This window comes from Ranitomeya imitator, chromosome 3, assembly GCF_032444005.1.
Source record: "Ranitomeya imitator isolate aRanImi1 chromosome 3, aRanImi1.pri, whole genome shotgun sequence".
In the NCBI taxonomy this organism is placed as follows: domain Eukaryota; kingdom Metazoa; phylum Chordata; class Amphibia; order Anura; family Dendrobatidae; genus Ranitomeya; species Ranitomeya imitator.
In genome coordinates, this window is record NC_091284.1 from 148,937,457 (window position 1) to 148,955,802 (window position 18,346).

Genomic DNA, 18,346 nt, shown 5'->3' on the forward strand with positions numbered 1-18,346 from the left:
AAATAAAGAAGCAGGGCGCGTCCGAGGGTGAGTATATACCTAATAAGAATATAATCACCCTCGGACGCGCAATGCTTATTTCCAACAGCCTTCCTTCCTAAGAATCAGCCCTTCCGTGGTGTAGAGAGACGTTGTGTTACACTCCAAGGTGTTCCCCAGGTTGCCTTTCCTGAGCTTCGATCTTCCGCCTCTCGTTTAGTAGTTCTTGGAAACTACACTGCATTAGGCCTTCAAATTGGGTATGGGGTGTAGAGAGAGGGTGTGTTCCACTCCAAGGTGTTCCCCAGGTTGCCTTTCCTGAGCTTCGATCTTCCGGCTCTCGTTTAGTAGTTGTTGGAAACTACGCTGCATTAGGCCTTCAAATTGGGTATGGGGTGTAGAGAGAGGGTGTGTTAGGCTATATTCACACGTTGCGGTTTTTACCGCGGAACCGCAGCGATTTTGCCGCTGCGGGTCCGCTGCAGTTTCCACAGCGTTTACATTTCCATGTAAACCTATGGAAACCGCAAACCGCTGTGCACATGCTGCGGGAAAAACCGCGCAGAAACGCAGCGGTTTTCATTCCGCAGCATGTCACTTCTTTTTGCGGAACTGCAGCGGTTCTGCACCCATTGACCTCCATTGTGAGGGTCAAACCCGGAGTAAAACCCGCAGGTGAAAAAATATCTGCGGGTTTTCTGCGGTTTTGTGGTGCAGAAACCGCTACAGCCGGAAGTGCGGGGAAGCAGGAGGAAGTGCGTGGGCGGAAGTGCGTGGGCGGAGTGTGGCTGTCATGATGGAGGCATATCGTCGCATGGGGATCGATGTCGGTCGCTTGATCGATTTGGTATGTATGTGTATATGTGTGTCCCCATGCGACGATAGTGCCACCCAATTGTGTTAAATCACCGTATGGGACTACTACTCCCATCCGATATTAGGATGGGAGAGTTGTCCCTGTGTCCGGCGACTTTAGCACAATTGTACGGTAAAACAAAACACATCACACATCACACACAATACACACACAATAAACGTGACATACATGACACACAGTACATAAAACATAGAGTATATACTCACCAACACCACACTTGTAGGCGAAGCCCTCGTCCATAGAAAAAAATCCAAAAATAATAAACCAAATCCATACTCCCTGTCCGCAGAATCCATAAAACGATTGTCCCACGACGATCGGCTGCTCTCCGGTGATACACTGCCAGGAGCGAAGCTCCTAGCAGTGTATCGCGTACTGTCCCGGAGCTCAATGGCGCCGGCGTCTCGGTTACCGGCAGTACAGCTGCGTTGAACTTTCCCACGCAGCACTGCCGGTAAGCGCGAGTGCCGGGGTCAATGACCGCCGGTAAACTCGCTCGCGCATGCGCAGTAACACACCGACAGGAACTATGGCTCCTGTCAGTGTGTTGCTGCAGCCATGGAGAGCAGACACATCTCTGGATGTGTCTGTTCTCCATGGAAGATCTTCGTGGGACCCTCGATGGATTTCTGCGGACAGGGCCAGGGAGTATGAATTTGTTTTTTGTTTTGCCTTTTTTTCAGGTCGAGGGTCTTCAGGACGGATTTAAGCGTGCAATAAATTATGGTCAAAAAGTGTGTGTCTTTTTTTTAACCCTTTCATTGGCTTAATAATGGATAGGCGTCTTATTGACGCCTCTCCATTATTAACCGGGCTTAATGCCACCTTACAATAGCAAGGTGGCATTAACCCCTTATTACCCCATATCCCACCGCTACACGGGAGTGGGAAGAGAGGGGCTAAGTGCCGGAATTGGCGCATCTTTTTGATGCGCCTTTTCCGGGGCGGCTGCGGGCTTATATTTGTAGCCAGGGGGGGGCAAATATCTATGGCCCCTTTCCTAGGCTATGAATATAAGCCCACGGCTGTCTGCGTAGCCTTTCTGGCCTAAAAATATAGGGGGACCCCAACACTTTTTTTTTTTGGGGCCCCCTATATTTTAGGGCCAGAAAGGCTACGCAGACAGCTGTGGGTTAATATTCATAGCCTGGGAACAGCCATGGGTATTTTAACCCCTTCCCGGGCCTCAAATATTGGCCCACGGCTGTCTGCCTAGCCTTTCTGGCCTAAAAATATAGGGGGACCCTATGTATTTTTTTTAGGGGGTCCACATATATTATAGTAACCCTTTAATAGGATTAATAATGGATAGGCGTCTTATTGACGCCTCTCCATTATTAACCGTGCTTAATGCCACCTTACAATAGCAACCCTATCATTAACCCTAGGATCCCTTTAGGGTTAGGGTTAGGATCCCTTTAGGGTTAGGGTTAGGGGTAGGGTTAGGATCCCTTTAGGGTTAGGGGTAGGGTTAGGATCCCTTTAGGGGTAGGGTTAGGGTTAGGATCCCTTTAGGGTTAGGGGTAGGGTTAGGATCCCTTTAGGGGTAGGGTTAGGGTTAGGATCCCTTTAGGGGTAGGGGTAGGGTTAGGGTTAGGGTTAGGATCCCTTTAGGGTTAGGGTTAGGATCCCTTTAGGGTTAGGGTTAGGGGTGGGGGTAGGGGTAGGGTTAGGATCCCTTTAGGGTTAGGGGTAGGGTTAGGATCCCTTTAGGGTTAGGGGTAGGGTTAGGATCCCTTTAGGGGTAGGGGTAGGGTTAGGGTTAGGGTTAGGATCCCTTTAGGGTTAGGGGTAGGGTTAGGATCCCTTTAGGGGTAGGGTTAGGGTTAGGATCCCTTTAGGGGTAGGGTTAGGGTTAGGGTTAGGATCCCTTTAGGGTTAGGGTTAGGATCCCTTTAGGGTTAGGGTTAGGGGTAGGGGTAGGGGTAGGGTTAGGATCCCTTTAGGGTTAGGGGTAGGGTTAGGATCCCTTTAGGGTTAGGGGTAGGGTTAGGATCCCTTTAGGGGTAGGGGTAGGGTTAGGGTTAGGGTTAGGATCCCTTTAGGGTTAGGGGTAGGGTTAGGATCCCTTTAGGGGTAGGGTTAGGGTTAGGATCCCTTTAGGGGTAGGGTTAGGGTTAGGATCCCTTTAGGGTTAGGGTTAGGATCCCTTTAGGGTTAGGGTTAGGGGTAGGGTTAGGGTTAGGGTTAGGATCCCTTTAGGGTTAGGGGTAGGGTTAGGATCCCTTTAGGGGTAGGGTTAGGGTTAGGATCCCTTTAGGGGTAGGGGTAGGGTTAGGGGTAGGGTTAGGATCCCTTTAGGGTTAGGGGTAGGGTTAGGATCCCTTTAGGGGTAGGGGTAGGGTTAGGATCCCTTTAGGGGTAGGGTTAGGGGTAGGATCCCTTTAGGGTTAGGATCCCTTTAGGGGTAGGGTTAGGGGTAGGATCCCTTTAGGGTTAGGGTGCCCACGGCTGTCTGCCTAGCCTTTCAGGCCTAAAAATATAGGGGGACCCTACGTATTTTTATTTTGGAGGGATCCGTGTGATGTCCGTGTGTCTGCTTTTGTGTCTGTGTCCTTGCATTGCAACAATTTTTTCAATGTTAACACTATGACAGAAAAAATGCACACGGATGGCACACAGACAACATCCGTGTGCGGTACGTGTTTACACGGACCCATTGACTTTAATGGGTCCGTGTAATCCGTGCGCTCCCACAAACACTGACATGTCTCCGTGTTTTGAAAACGGACACACGGTCCTTGAAAACACGCTGACATCTGTAGAGATACATTGATTTTAAAGTGTCTACGTGAGTCAGTGTCTCAGGTACGTGATAAAACTGTCACCTCACGTACCGGAGCCACTGACGTGTGAAATGCAATGTCAAATTTTTAAACATTTGTGCTGTAAGGAAACCTCTTAACTCCAACATGGAAGTTGAGCTTAGCCCACCGGCATCAGGGGCTTATCTACCCATTCTGGTATACTGTAGATAAGCCCCCGATGTATCCTCAAAGATGATTAAAAGAGGTTAGATTATACTCACCCAGGGTCGGTACCGGTCCAATGAGCGTGGCGGTCTGGTACAGCCCCTCCCATCTTCTTATGATGACGTCCTCTTGTATTCACGCTGTGGCTCATCTCCCTGGTGAGGGCACAGCAACGTACTGCAGTAATGCAACGTAATGCCCTCAACAGGGCAGACAAAGTACGCCTGCGCAGGAGCCGCAGTGTGAATACAAGAGGACATCATAACAACAAGATGGGAGAGGATGGACCGGACAGCAACGCCCATCGGTCCGTTACCGCCCCTGTGTCACTATAATCTAACCTCTTTTGATCATCTTAGAGGAAACATGGAGGGCTTATCTACAGTTCCCATTTTGGGGGTGACAGGTTCCCTTTTAGATTACTTATCATTTGGATATAGTATGTAATGACACTATTCTATTCATTGTAGGTTCGCGATATACCTTGTATATGGGATGCCGCTGATGTGTCCTACAAGGACAAATATTTCCGAGACCATTGCTGGACCAAGATTGTGAGGGACCTCTATCCGGAGTGGGATTCCCTGTCCATTGCAAACCAATTGGAAATTGGTAATTATATTGTTACCGATTATTATTAATATTATTATTATTAGAGTTTATGATACATTTACTTTGAAAAATATATATATATTTTTTTGTTTCTTAGAAAAAAATGTCAAGCAGAGATGGAGGTCAGTTCGTGACCGGTACAATAAATTCATCAATACATGTGACCGGAGTGGATCTTCTCCAAGTCGAATAACCTTTCCTTTTTACGATGAACTGCAGTTCCTGCTCACAAGCCGGACTTTGCGGAGGTAGGTTATAAACCACTAATATATATGTAGCCTCATCAATGTTGCCATGTGGTGTAGCACAGTTGACTGCGTATTGAACCCTGTGTCCTGCCGCAGCGTTCAATACACAGCATCCAGAATTTATACCATAGTGAAGAGAGCATTTTCCAAAATCCTGTCTGCGCTATGATTCAACAGATGGAGTTGTGAGAGGTATGGCACTACACCGTGTCTATTTATCTTGTGTTGGCACTTTGACTGCGCAAGATAACTAGCACATTGTTTGGCTAGCATGTTGTGATAACGCATGTGTTAAATCAAAACATGCATTATCAGCACACATGCAAAAAAATTAACTGCGTTTAGGAGTAATCGGCCTTTATGCAGTTCCTAAAATGTTGCTCCTCCGCAGCGGTCATGATTAATAATTTTTTTCCTTTTCTCACACAGGACTGAGGGAAACCTTTCCAACCCGCCTCCTGTGGATGACCACTCCGAAGATGGAGCAGGCACTGATGGAGCAGGCACTTCCTCGGGAGCGGGAGGGACAATTTTTCCATCTCTTACCACAGCTTCTGCTGAGGCCGCATGTCCAGCAGCTGCTGCAGGCACATCAACTGCAGCAGCTGTTGGATCATCTGGTTCGTCAGAAGCTGTGGTAACAGAGAAGAGAGCTCCCTATCCGGTGGCAGGAGAGTCCATTAAAAAAAAAAAAAAAAAAAAATGAGGATAAAACTGAGAAGATGGCCAGTGACACACTTGATTTACTGAAACAATCCTCAAGTGAGGACCAGTGTGACTTTTTTGCATTGACCATTGCCCGAAAGGCACGCTCACTGCCACCGGATAGGCAGTCTCTCTTCATGTCTCTGTGCCAAACATCCCTCACCGCCCTGGAGGACCCTGCTCCAATTGAGTCATACGAGAATGTTTTGACGGGGGTTTTCGGACTCTTTCGCCCACGACCGAAACCCAGTGAACCGCACTATAGAGTGTCTTCCTACACCCAACCGGCACAGAATTTTTCTGGAGGAGGAAACACAAGCCTGGGACCATCAGCAAGTCAATCTTTCATGACTGACACAAGTAGCTCATATGGGTGTTCCCAGGAATACACCTACTTGCATTAAGATGCAATTGTTTTTGAAAAAGTTAGTTCAGTTTTTCATATTGAAAAAATTTTTCTCAAGTGTTTGGAAAAATTTAGTTGCTTGTTAAATAAATTAATGTTGATCAAATGTCATCTCTGATTTTTAGATACTTTACATACTTAGCTGACAGGTGTACGGTGTCATGGCTATATGGGGGCTGGACTATGGGATGGACATAGTGTGATGGCTGTATGCGCACTGGACAATGGGATGGAGAATAATTCTTAGTTAAGAATTTTATATATACAATACTTATTCAATCCAAAAACAACCAAATTAAAATAAGAATTTTTTTATTAACCATAAATAAAAATTACAAATTATTTTGTTCCCCAAAAAAATACAACAAACAAAATTGAATATCGATGTTGAATTCTCTCCTGTGGCCAAAAATCTGCAAAGAAACAAAAATGAATATTAGAAATGTCACACAAAAATACAATAAAACATGTCAGCAGTTATGGGCGCTATAATATGTGTTCAGCCCCTTTCATGTTTTATCTAAAGTATTCTATAATGCTGCCATTAGTAACACGGCACAACACAAGGGTATCAATAAATAAACCACCAGTCACATCAGAAGGGACTTGCAGGTCCGTGTCCAGCCACTCCAATGTTTAGCCAACGACACCACCCTCCTACTTCCTTCAACGCACTAATCCGGCCTGTTGAGGGCAGAAGTAAGTCCTGCAGTGAGCGAAGGCAAGAAAAGGAGACAGGCCCAGCGCATGCACATCTGCGCACTTTGCTCTATCCTCATCAGGACCAGAAAGTACATCTGCGCAGAAGAGAGGTATCGCAAGAAGGGAGGCGCACAAACTGGACACAGCAAGATGGGATAACATTACAAAACACACACACGGGTATGATGTATCTCCACTGACCCAGGGCCCAAATTATAGAATTCTGTAGATAAGGCATAAAATACAGTGGGCACATCTGGTAGCACACAAAAATGTTTACATTTTCCTGGCGTGTTATAAACATGATATTTCCGGTAAAGCATTTGCCCGTAAAGTATTTGCCCATAAAGCAGAGCACAGTGGTGATGACACCGCTCTGCTTTCCGTCCAGCGCACTTACTGCAGGGAAGCTGACGCTGCGGGACGCGACAGGAATGGATTTTTTTTTTTTTTTTTTTTTTTTTTACAATTATACAATGGTAACTAGGGTAAACATCGGGTTACTAAGCATGGCCCTGCCATGTACCCGATGTTTACCCTGGTTACTCGGGGACTTCGGCATCATTGGTCACTGGAGAGCTGTCTGTGTGAAAGCTCTCCAACGACCACACAGCGACGCTGCAGCGATGGACATCGTTGTCTAGATCGCTGCAGCGTCGCTAAATGTGACGGTACCTTTATTAGTTTGTCAGTGTCTCCGAGACATGTGAAAACTTTCATCACACATACCGGACACACGGACATGTGAAAGAGCCCTAATAACATTCAACCCAAAAATTATTTACTTACCGCAAGGTGATGAGCAGCCTTTCCTCAGCAGAGATGGCCTTCCTCATAAAAGTGTCTTGCAGTGTGAGATGGGGGGAAACTATTGCCAGAAGTCGGTCGAACGCCAGGATTGGCAGACGGCAAAATGAAACGAACTTTTCCGGGTATCTGAAAATGTAAAAAAAAAAAAAAAATTGTTACATAATATATCATAACATTTTTGGAAAAACATTACTTTGTATTTTCATGAATTTCTACTTACTTCCGCAAATCATTATAAAGCACATAACAGTGGCCTTTTTGTGTACGTTCTGCAACAAGCGGGTGCACCCACAGTCTTTTCCGTCTTCTCTCCTGCTGCTGCCTCTAAAATAAAAAAAAATACATTTTTTTTACAACACAACACTGTGAAAATTAAGAAAAATAAAGATGTCGGTAAAGCGCTGTAGAATATGTGTAGCGTAAAAAAAAAAAAAATGCACTTCAGCTTACCTGCTGTCTATGCATATTCAAGATTTGCAGCAGCAACCCCAGCATAAGTATCCGGTGCGGCCTGCGGACGTGTACCTGCGGCATATTTTGGTAACTTCCACTCATGTTTGCACAAAATGGAGGATGAAAGAAGAAGGGGATGGACAAGGAAATGACATCATTATTTTTTTTTTTTTGTAACTGAAGTTTGTCAAGTTTCCAGAGCTTTATTTAGGTAAAAAACGCAGACAATCTGCACTAAAAAACGCACTAAAAAACGCACTGAAAAACGCACCAAAAACGCACCAAAAACGCACCTGCGTTTTCTGCCATGAGCTGCAGATTTTAGTGCAGAAAAAAAAGCTGGAAAATCTGCAATGTGTACACATAGCCTAACACTCCAAGGTGTTCCCCAGGTTGCCTTTCCTGAGCTTCGATCTTCTGGCTCTCGTTTAGTAGTTCTTGGAAACTACACTGCATTAGGCCTACAAATTGGGTATGGGGTGGAGAGAGATGGTGTGTTACACTCCAAGGTGTTCCCCAGGTTTCCTTGCCATTGCTTCGGTCTTCCGACTCTCGTTTAGTAGTTGTAGAAAAGTACACTGCATTAGGCCTACAAAATGGGTATGGGGTGGAGAGAGATGGTGTGTTACACTCCAAGGTGTTCCCCAGGTTGCCTTTCCTGAGCTTCTATCTTCAGGCTCTCATTAAATTGTGGTTAAATGGAACAACTGCATTTGGCGTACTAGTTGGTTTGGGGCCTACTATCGGTGTCTGCCACTCCTTGCTGTTCTCCTGGTTTCCTGTCCTGAAATTCCATTTTCAGGCTCTCGTTAAGTAGTTGTTAATGTTAGACTGCATTTGGCCTACTAGTTGGGTTGGGGCCTACTATCGGTGTCTGCCACTCCTTGCTGTTCTCCTCCACTGAACAAAGCTGTGCCGCCTGTTTACTACGGTTGCCAATTTTGAACTGCATTTCGACTACTTACTGATTTGGCCCTACTCTCTGTGTCAGCCTCTCATTCCAGTTGTCCTCCACTGCAATGCCCCCTGGTTATTCCTGTGTTACCAATTTTGAACTGCATTTAGCCCACTTTATTCTTTGGGCCTATATCTGTGTTTCCACTTCATCGTGCCCATTGCCCAGCCAGTGATAGATGAGTCTGCTGGTACATTGACCCATAACGCAACATTCCCCGTGCATGCTACACAACAACATTGTGACCCTGCTGAAAGTCAGGTTGCTCTTCCCGCATACCATACCACCTTACACGGGGACAAAGAGGAAGGTGCCGATGAAAGTGCAGGTTCCTTCATCAGGTGGGGGGAGGAATACTAGTTGGCGACGTCACTGGCACAGGGCCTCTCATAGTACGCAAAAGTGTTGCTGCCGGTGGGAGGCGCCCCCGCCGTGCAAACACACCGCTGTACTTTGAGGGGCCCTGTGCCAGTGCCAATGCCAACAAGTGGGCCCCCCCTGCTTGCTCAGGATCACAGCACTTGCAAAGTTGAAATACTTACCTCTACCTCCTCCACTGCCGTGACGTGGTCCAGATTTCCTGGGCCCACTAATTACTTGAACCAGCCCTACCCCACACAACTTTAGCCAAATGACCCCCAATTTCAAATGCCTTCCAATTATTATAAGATAAATTACGCTTGACAAGCTTCATTAAGAAGAATGGATGGTTTTTACATTAAAATGGGCACTTTAGGTGTTTTCCTGGCCCCCACTCACTGCCGACTATGCTGCCCCATTGACTTGCATTGGGTTTCGTGTTTCGGTCGATCCCGACTTTACGTCATAATCGGCCGATTTCACTCGACCCGACTTTTGAGATAGTCGGGTTTCGCGAAACCCGGCTCGACTCTAAAAAGGTCAAGGTCGCTCAACTCTAGTCATGAACTATGTCATGGCTTTATTTTTTGGTCCAGTTGTATTGAAATAATATATGAGAAAGATAAAATTATCTATAAATCAGCAATTGTGCAAATTGCATTTGGTTTTCAACAAAAAAAGCCTTCTACATGTTCTCTAATGTTTTTATTGCACGTGTGGGGTACAGGATTCCCTATTTATAGGTGTGATCTATGTCTAGATTTATAGGGGCACCTTTAGTTCATTTTTGTGTGGACAGAGAGACCCTTTGGATTGTTAGGGTCGATTAGGGACTGCAGGGTCAGCCGCCGCTGAGCTGGGGCGCCAGAATCGTATCCCCTAAGGCGCCAACCCCCGCAGATAGGTAGACACCAGCATAGGTATCTTGTAGGGATTTTCCATTTCCCACACTAGTTTTTTCACGGTGGTATTTGTTTTGTGTTCTGTGTGGTGTAGCCACAGGTTTGGTGGCATTTTAATGATATTTAATAAAATGTGTTAATTTTTTTGGGGGGGCTTTATATGATTTTCTTCAGCCTATTACCCATTTACATTTACTTGAAACTGTAAGAGAAAATGCTCATAATGACACAATCTTGACAAATGTTTGTTTGCTCACTTCACAAACAGTTCGAAGCCTCTACATGGTTACTGTTTGTCATTGTAAAACATTAAGGTTTACTGAAAATCTGCCTGTAGTGATTTGATCTAAATCCTTGAGGCTTTTATTTTCTAAGGGTTTATGGCCCCTCGTCTGATGAGTCCATGGCATCTCAGTTTCATCCAACCTTGAAAAGTGGCCACTTGAAGGTCTGGGTGAAATTAGAGTTACTACATACAAAATGCATATTGTGAAGTGGATTTTCATGGGCCCATCCACTATGTGAGTTCCAAGGACTAATGGGGTGCATATGACTATCCAGCAGGGCTGGCCTTGCCGCCAATGTGTAATACTAAAGAGTACGGGAGTACAAAATGCATATTGTGAAGTGGATTTTCCTGAGCATATCCAATATGTGGGTTCCAAGGCCTAATGGGGTGCATATGACTATGCAGCAGGGCTGGCCTTACCACCAATGTGTAAAACCAAGGAGTACGGGAGTACAAAATGCATATTGTGAAGTGGATTTTCATGGGCACATCCACTATGTGGGTTCCAAGGCCTAAAGGGGTGCATATGATTATGCAGCAGGGCTGCCCTTACCACCAATGTGTAACACCAAGGAGTACAGGCGTAAAAAATGCATATTGTGAAGTAGATTTTCATGAGCACATCCAATATGTGGGTTCCAAGGCCTAATGGGGTGCATATGACTGACTATGCAGCAGGGCTAGCCTTGTTGGCAATGTGTAAAACCAAGGAGTGGGTTAGTACAAATGCATATTGTGAAGTGGATTTTCATGGGCACATCCGATATGTTGGTTCCAAGGCCTAATGGGGTGCATATGACTGACTATGCAACAGGGCTAGCCTTGTTGGCAATGTGTAAAACCAAGGAGTGGGTTAGTACAAATGCATATTGGGAAGTGGATTTTCATGGGCACATCCACTATGTGGGTTCCAAGGCCTAAAGGGGTGCATATGATTATGCAGCAGGGCTGCCCTTACCACCAATGTGTAAAACCAAGGAGTACAGGAGTATAAAATGCATATTGTGAAGTGGATTTTCATGAGCACATCCAATATGTGGGTTCCAAGGCCTAATGGGGTGCATATGACTGACTATGCAGCAGGGCTAGCCTTGTTGGCAATGTGTAAAACCAAGGAGTGGGTTAGTACAAAATGCATATTGTGAAGTGGATTTTCATGGGCACATCCACTATGTGGGTTCCAAGGCCTAATGGGGTGCATATGACTGACTATACAGCAGGGCTGGCCTTACCACCAATGTGTAAAAAAAAAGTAGTACGGGAGTACAAAATGCATATTGTGAAGTGGATTTTCATGGGCCCATCCACTATGTGGGTTCCAAGGCCTAATGGGGTGCATATGACTATGCAGCAGGGCTGGCCTTGCCGCCAATGTGTGAAACGAAGGATTGCGGAGTACAAAATGCATATAGTGAAGTGGATTTTTATGGGCACATCTACCACGTGGGTTCCAAGGCCTATTGGGGTGCATATGACTGACTATGCAGCAGGGCTGGCCTTGCTGGTAATGTGTAAAACAAAGGAGTGCGGCGTACAAAATGCATATTGTGAAGTGGATTTTCATGGACCCATCCACTATGTGTGTTCCAAGGCCTAATGGGGTGCATATGACTATCCAGCAGGGCTGGTTGTTATGTTTGCTAATGACAGGTGTTATGAAGGCAATCCAGAAACACAGTGTGCTTAGCGATCAGAGCGCACACAGTGATCTGACAAATACCCAAAAATACAAGAACGAGCTCTGAGACATGGAAACTCTGTAGACTGCACACCTGATCCTATCCTAAACACAACTAAAAGCGGCTGTGGATTGCGCCTAACAACTACCTAGGCAACTCGGCACAGCCTAAGAAACTAGCTAGCCTGAAGATAGAAAAATAGGCCTGACTTGCCCCAGAGAAAGTCCCCAAAGGAAAAGGCAGCCCCCCACATATAATGACTGTGAGTAAGATGAAAAGACAAAACGTAGGGATGAAATAGATTCAGCAAAGTGGGGCCCGATATTCTAGGACAGAGCGAGGACAGTAAAGCGAACTTTGCAGTCTACAAAAAACCCTAAAGCAAAACCACGCAAAGGGGGCAAAAAAAAAACCACCGTGCCGAACTAACGGCACGGCGGTACACCCTTTGCGTCTCAGAGCTTCCAGCAAAACAAAAGACAAGCTGGACAGAAAAAAAGCAACAAAAAAGCAAAAAGCACTTAGCTATACAGAGCAGCAGGTCACAGGAACAATCAGGAGAAGCTCAGATCCAACACTGAAACATTGACAAGGAGCAAGGATAGCAGCATCAGGCGGAGTTAAGTAATGAAGCAGTTAACGAGCTCACCAGAACACCTGAGGGAGGAAGCTCAGAAGCTGCAGTACCACTTGTGACCACAGGAGTGAATTCAGCCACAGAATTCACAACAGTACCCCCCCTTGAGGAGGGGTCACTGAACCCTCACCAGAGCCCCCAGGCCGACCAGGATGAGCCGCATGAAAGGCACGAACAAGATCGGAAGCATGAACATCAGAGGCAAACACCCAGGAATTATCTTCCTGAGCATAACCCTTCCATTTAACCAGATACTGGATTTTCCGTCTAGAAACACGAGAATCCAAAATCTTCTCCACAATATACTCCAATTCCCCCTCCACCAAAACCGGGGCAGGAGGCTCAACAGATGGAACCATAGGTGCCACGTATCTCCGCAACAACGACCTATGGAATACATGTATGGAAAAGGAGTCTGGGAGGGTCAAACGAAAAGACACAGGATTGAGAACCTCAGAAATCCTATACGGACCAATAAAACGAGGTTTAAATTTAGGAGAGGAAACCTTCATAGGAATATGACGAGAAGATAACCAAACCAGATCCCCAACACGAAGTCGGGGACCCACACGGCGTCTGCGATTAGCGAAAAGTTGAGCTTTCTCCTGGGACAAGATCAAATTGTCCACTACCTGAGTCCAGATCTGCTGCAACCTATCCACCACAGAATCCACACCAGGACAGTCCGAAGACTCAACCTGTCCTGAAGAGAAACGAGGATGGAACCCAGAATTGCAAAAAACAGGAGAAACCAAGGTAGCCGAGCTGGCCCGATTATTAAGGGCGAACTCAGCCAACGGCAAAAAGGACACCCAATCATCCTGGTCTGCAGAAACAAAACATCTCAGATATGTTTCCAAGGTCTGATTGGTTCGTTCGGTCTGGCCATTAGTCTGAGGATGGAAAGCCGAGGAAAAGGAAAGGTCAATGCCCATCCTACCACAAAAGGCTCGCCAAAACCTTGAAACAAACTGGGAACCTCTGTCAGAAACAATATTCTCAGGAATGCCATGCAACCGAACCACATGCTGAAAGAACAAAGGTACCAAATCAGAGGAGGAAGGCAATTTAGCCAAGGGCACCAGATGGACCATTTTAGAAAAGCGATCACAGACCACCCAAATGACTGACATCTTTTGAGAAACGGGAAGGTCAGAAATGAAATCCATCGAAATATGTGTCCAAGGCCTCTTTGGGACCGGCAAGGGCAAAAGCAACCCACTGGCACGAGAACAGCAGGGCTTAGCCCTAGCACAAATCCCACAGGACTGCACAAAAGTACGTACATCCCGTGACAGAGATGGCCACCAGAAGGATCTAGCCACAAACTCTCTGGTACCAAAGATTCCAGGATGACCAGCCAACACCGAACAATGAAGTTCAGAGATAAGTTTATTAGTCCACCTATCAGGGACGAACAGTTTCTCTGCTGGACAACGATCAGGTTTATTCGCCTGAAATTTTTGCAGCACCCGCCGCAAATCAGGGGAGATGGCAGACACAATGACTCCTTCCTTGAGGATACCCGCTGGCTCAGATAAACCCGGAGAGTCGGGCACAAAACTCCTAGACAGAGCATCCGCCTTCACATTTTTAGAGCCCGGAAGGTACGAAATCACAAAGTCGAAGCGGGCAAAAAATAACGACCAACGGGCCTGTCTAGGATTCAAGCGCTTGGCAGACTCGAGATAAGTCAAGTTCTTATGATCAGTCAATACCACCACGCGATGCTTAGCTCCTTCAAGCCAATGACGCCACTCCTCGAATGCCCACTTCATGGCCAGCAACTCTCGATTGCCCACATCATAATTACGCTCAGCGGGCGAAAACTTCCTGGAAAAGAAAGCACATGGTTTCATCACTGAGCAATCAGAACCTCTCTGTGACAAAACCGCCCCTGCTCCAATCTCAGAAGCATCAACCTCGACCTGGAACGGAAGAGAAACATCTGGCTGACACAACACAGGGGCAGAACAAAAACGACGCTTCAACTCCTGAAAAGCTTCCACAGCAGCAGAAGACCAATTAACCAAATCAGCACCCTTCTTGGTCAAATCGGTCAATGGTTTGGCAATGCTAGAAAAATTACAGATGAAGCGACGATAAAAATTAGCAAAGCCCAGGAACTTTTGCAGACTTTTCAGAGATGTCGGCTGAATCCAATCCTGGATGGCTTGGACCTTAACTGGATCCATCTCGATAGTAGAAGGGGTAAAGATGAACCCCAAAAATGAAACTTTCTGCACACCGAAGAGACACTTTGATCCCTTCACAAACAAAGAGTTAGCACGCAGGACCTGAAAAACCATTCTGACCTGCTTCACATGAGACTCCCAATCATCTGAGAAGATCAAAATGTCATCCAAGTAAACAATCAGGAATTTATCCAGATACTCACGGAAGATGTCATGCATAAAAGACTGAAACACAGATGGAGCATTGGCAAGTCCGAACGGCATCACTAGATACTCAAAATGACCCTCGGGCGTATTGAATGCAGTTTTCCATTCATCTCCTTGCCTGATTCTCACCAGATTATACGCACCACGAAGATCTATCTTAGTGAACCAACTAGCCCCCTTAATCCGAGCAAACAAGTCAGATAACAATGGCAAGGGATACTGAAATTTAACAGTGATCTTATTAAGAAGGCGGTAATCAATACACGGTCTCAGCGAACCATCCTTCTTGGCTACAAAGAAGAACCCTGCTCCCAGTGGTGATGACGATGGGCGAATATGTCCCTTCTCCAGGGATTCCTTCACATAACTGCGCATAGCGGCGTGTTCGGGCACGGATAAATTAAATAATCGACCTTTAGGGAATTTACTACCAGGAATCAAATTGATAGCACAATCACAATCCCTATGCGGAGGTAGAGCATCGGACTTGGGCTCTTCAAATACATCCTGATAATCAGACAAGAACTCTGGGACCTCAGAAGGGGTGGATGACGAAATCGACAAAAATGGAACATCACCATGTACCCCCTGACAACCCCAGCTGGATACCGACATGGAATTCCAATCCAATACTGGATTATGGGTTTGTAGCCATGGCAACCCCAACACGACCACATCATGCAGATTATGCAACACCAGAAAGCGAATAACTTCCTGATGTGCAGGAGCCATGCACATGGTCAGCTGGGCCCAGTATTGAGGTTTATTCTTGGCCAAAGGTGTAGCATCAATTCCTCTCAATGGAATAGGACACCGCAAAGGCTCCAAGAAAAACCCACAACGTTTAGCATAATCCAAATCCATCAGATTCAGGGCAGCGCCCGAATCCACAAACGCCATGACAGAAAACGACGACAAAGAGCATATCAAGGTAATGGACAGAAGGAATTTGGACTGTACAGTACCAATGACGGCAGACCTAGCGGACCGCTTAGTGCGCTTAGGACAATCAGAAATAGCATGAGTGGAATCACCACAGTAGAAACACAGACCATTCAGACGTCTGTATTCCTGCCGTTCAACTCTAGTCATAGTCCTATCGCACTGCATAGGCTCAGGTTTAACCTCAGGCAGTACCGCCAAATGGTGCACAGATTTACGCTCGCGCAAGCGTCGACCGATCTGAATGGCCAAAGACAAAGACTCATTCAAACCAGCAGGCATAGGAAATCCCACCATGACATCCTTAAGAGCCTCAGAGTGACCCTTTCTGAACAAAGCTGCCAGCGCAGATTCATTCCACTGAGTACTGACCATTTCCTAAATTTCTGACAATATACTTCTATATCATCCTGACCCTGGCACAAAGCCAGCAAATTTTTCTCAGCCTGATCCACTGAATTAGGCTCATCGTACAGCAATCCGAGCGCCAGGAAAAACGCATCGACACTACTCAATGCAGGGTCTCCTGGCGCAAGAGAAAATGCCCAGTCCTGAGGGTCGCCGCGCAAAAAAGAAATAATAATCAAAACCTGTTGAATAGGATTACCAGAAGAATGAGGTTTCAAGGCCAGAAATAGCTTACAATTATTTTTGAAACTTAGAAACTTAGTTCTATCTCCAAAAAACAAATCAGGAATAGGAATTCTTGGTTCTAACATAGATTTCTGATCAATAGTATCTTGAATTTTTTGTACATTTATAACGAGATTATCCATTGAAGAGCACAGACCCTGAATATCCATGTCCACACCTGTGTCCAGAATCACCCAAATGTCTAGGGGAAAAAAAAAAGTGAACACAGAGCAGAAAAAAAAAAAAAAATGATGTCAGAACTTTTTCTTTCCCTCTATTGAGAATCATTAGTTAGGCTCCTTGTACTGTTATGTTTGCTAATGACAGGTGTTATGAAGGCAATCCAGAAACACAGTGTGCTTAGCGATCAGAGCGCACACAGTGATCTGACAAATACCCAAAAATACAAGAACGAGCTCTGAGACGTGGAAACTCTGTAGACTGCACACCTGATCCTATCCTAAACACAACTAAAAGCGGCTGTGGATTGCGCCTAACAACTACCTAGGCAACTCGGCACAGCCTAAGAAACTAGCTAGCCTGAAGATAGAAAAATAGGCCTGACTTGCCCCAGAGAAAGTCCCCAAAGGAAAAGGCAGCCCCCCACATATAATGACTGTGAGTAAGATGAAAAGACAAAACGTAGGGATGAAATAGATTCAGCAAAGTGGGGCCCGATATTCTAGGACAGAGCGAGGACAGTAAAGCGAACTTTGCAGTCTACAAAAAACCCTAAAGCAAAACCACGCAAAGGGGGCAAAAAAAAAACCACCGTGCCGAACTAACGGCACGGCGGTACACCCTTTGCGTCTCAGAGCTTCCAGCAAAACAAAAGACAAGCTGGACAGAAAAAAAGCAACAAAAAAGCAAAAAGCACTTAGCTATACAGAGCAGCAGGTCACAGGAACAATCAGGAGAAGCTCAGATCCAACACTGAAACATTGACAAGGAGCAAGGATAGCAGCATCAGGCGGAGTTAAGTAATGAAGCAGTTAACGAGCTCACCAGAACACCTGAGGGAGGAAGCTCAGAAGCTGCAGTACCACTTGTGACCACAGGAGTGAATTCAGCCACAGAATTCACAACAGCTGGTCTTGCCTCCAATTTGTGAAGCCAAGGCGTACGGGAGTACAAAATGCATATTGTGAAGTGGATTTTCATGGACCCATCCACTATGTGGGTTCCAAGGCCTAAAGGGGTGCATATGATTATGCAGCAGGGCTGCCCTTACCACCAATGCGTAACACCAAGGAGTACAGGAGTACAAAATGCATATTGTGAAGTGGATTTTCATGAGCACATCCAGTATGTGGGTTCCAAGGCCTAATGGGGTGCATATGACTGACTATGCAGCAGGGCTGGCCTTGCTGGTAATGTGTAAAACAAAGGAGTACGGAGTACAAAATGCATATTGTGAAGTAGATTTTCATGGGCCCATCCACTATGTGAGTTAAAAGGCTTATTGGAGTGAATATGCAGCCGGGCAGGCCTTGAATTCAATGCAACACATTTTCAGGAGTCCCCCCTGGACACCTTATGACAGGGTTATTGTGGTGCATCGTAATTCTTGGAAGCCCATTCACTCACAGCATAGGCTACAACAGCTTAGGAGACCCACTATTTCATAATGGCCCTTTAAGAAGATTAATGCCGCCTGATGCACCAGTAAAAATATGTTCTGTGACTTTAGGAGTCCTTCCTTCATAAATGAAACAAGATGGGTCTGCTTATGTGTCACACACCACATGGCCAGCTAGGGTTGTTAAATGTTACAATGACATTT

The 18,346-nt window shown here is 45.8% G+C and overlaps 1 long non-coding RNA gene across 1 annotated transcript; it reads left to right on the forward strand.

Annotated features, from left to right (window-relative positions):
* The first annotated feature begins 4,110 nt into the window (after positions 1–4,110).
* On the forward strand, positions 4,111–5,569 carry LOC138673014 (uncharacterized). The gene is made up of 3 exons (XR_011319797.1): positions 4,111–4,440; positions 4,538–4,688; positions 5,118–5,569. It is a non-coding gene; the product is annotated as an uncharacterized lncRNA (long non-coding RNA).
* The last annotated feature ends 12,777 nt before the right edge of the window (positions 5,570–18,346 follow it).